Source organism: Arachis duranensis, chromosome 7 (genome assembly GCF_000817695.3).
Source record: "Arachis duranensis cultivar V14167 chromosome 7, aradu.V14167.gnm2.J7QH, whole genome shotgun sequence".
In the NCBI taxonomy this organism is placed as follows: domain Eukaryota; kingdom Viridiplantae; phylum Streptophyta; class Magnoliopsida; order Fabales; family Fabaceae; genus Arachis; species Arachis duranensis.
The window spans coordinates 78,185,644-78,187,996 of record NC_029778.3 but is presented as its reverse complement, the minus strand read 5'-3'; positions in this window follow the sequence as shown (position 1 = coordinate 78,187,996).

The window sequence follows — 2,353 nt, the reverse complement described above, 5'->3', positions numbered from 1 at the left end:
CATTCTAATAATTAATAAAAATGGTTCTATTATACTAGCCCAAGCCCATACTATTAATTAAAGTAACCCTAGTACATTTTTCAAATATTTATTTCAAACTATCATAGGCATAGCGTCACTTTTCTCTCTCTTTTAGTGATTCCCAAACTTTTGGTCTTCTACTCTTCTCATTTTAATTTTCTTTCCATACCAAAACAAGACATATGAAGAAAAACCATTGAAGAGAAGTGAACAACAAAATATTAACCATTGAATGCACAACAAAGATTCAAAGAGGTATATTTCAATTTTTTTTAAGTTAATGACAATGTCAAGTATTATTTACATTATTTATTTAAAATAATTAATTTATTTTTTTTTTATAATGGACAGTGTTCAAAGATTGAAGTGAGGACAAAACTCAATAGAATTATTTTTTTGTGAGACTTGGAACAAAAAATAATCAGGTAAATCAATAACTTTATTTTTGGTTATTATATATTTGTGTTTCTAAAATTATTTGTTATTGCTCAATAGGTTTAATATTTTTTTTTTAAGAAAATAATATATATGCAATTATTTTTGTTTTTTTTTTGTTAGATAGTTCAAGTTAAGTTAAAAATGTCAAAGATGAAAACAATTCACTCATTTTTCAAGAGAAAAGAGAGAATATATGATGAACAAAATTCAGCTTCAGATTCTTTGAGTAATGTTCAAAATATTATTGAACAACCTGTGACACAACTTGTTGAGCAAGATATTCAACCCCCTGCTTCCAAAATAGCAAGGACTGAAATAGATCAAGTTAATATTGATACATTGATGCGTGATCCCGGAAAGCGTCCGCAAATTTGGAATTATCCTATCAATCAACAAGATGAAATTCGTAGAGCATACATAAAGTTTGGACCATAAAGTTTTAGTATGTAGTTGAACATTGACTTTTATATAATATAATTACTTTTTTGATATATATGCTACAAATCATATTTTGTTAATTTTTTGTTATATTTTATATTTAATTGGCCCACCTCTTATAAAATTTCTGGTTCCGCCACTGGTAGTGACTGGGCAGGTGGAATAACGACGACGAGATAGAAGTTGCATGTTCTTCTCTACTGCATTCGAAAGCAATTCAAGCAATATTCTATTTTTTTGGGTTTTTGGGAGTTAGGTCACAAGAATTGAGGGCAAGAAAAGTTAGGTGGCTATTTGGTTTTTCAAGGCTTTTTTTTTTCTAGATTTCTAAATAACTAAAAGAATACCGTGTTAAAGATTGTATATCCTTCATTTCTTTCTTTTTGTTTTTTAATGTAGATGAATATAAAATAGATTAAGAATTGTCTACGAAAAAGTTAAATTAAATTAGAAAAATATATTATTATTATTATTATTATTATTATTATTATTATTATTATTATTGTTGTTGTTGTTGTTGTTGTGCCTTCTATTTTCATAGATATATAATGTGAAGATATTTGATATTGTTGTTGTTGTTGTTGTGCCTTTAGAAGTTGCATATTCTTCTCTATTGCATTCGAAAGCAAGTCAAGCAATATTCTACTCTCCTGGGGTTTTGGGAGTGAGATAATAGAATTGAGGGCAAGAAAAGTTAGGTGGCTATTTAGTTTTTCAAGACTTTTTTTTTCCAGATTTCTAAATACCTAAAAGAGCACCGTGTTAAAGGTTATATATCTTTCATTTTTTTCTTTTTTTTTAATGTAGATGAATATAAAATATATTAGGAATTGTCTACGAGAAAATTAAATTAAGTTAGACAAATATATTATTATTATTATTATTATTATTATTATTATTATTATTGAATAAATTAAAAAACATCGTTATCCTTGAATTTAACTCTATCTATTATGCAAAATTTTTATTTATATGATTTATTTCTTATTATATCTAGATTACATCTCATTAACAATTATAGATAAAATTTATTTATTAATTGCATTTTAAGTTTTCAATTATATGTCAGAATTAATTTTTTTTTTATCTAAAGTTCAGTAAAAAATAAAAAAAATTCACATCAAGTTATCTAAACTCTAGAGTCATTAATAAGTTTTTTGACCAATAAGATGTCATTAATAATCTTCTCTAAAAGTTTAAGTTGTATAAATATAATTAGATAATTTTAATAAGAATAATATTATGCATTTAAATTTATCTATTCTATTATATAAAAATCGAATTTTTATATTTAATGATGAAGCTGACATAGCATGCTTCTGAGAATGTTTTTCGATTTATTTCTTTTAACTCATAACTATAAGTTATTACGATAAATTAACTATATTAAATAATAATAGAAAATAAGATTACTATTTTCACATATTACAAAGTTAATAAAAAAAATTTTGGAAAA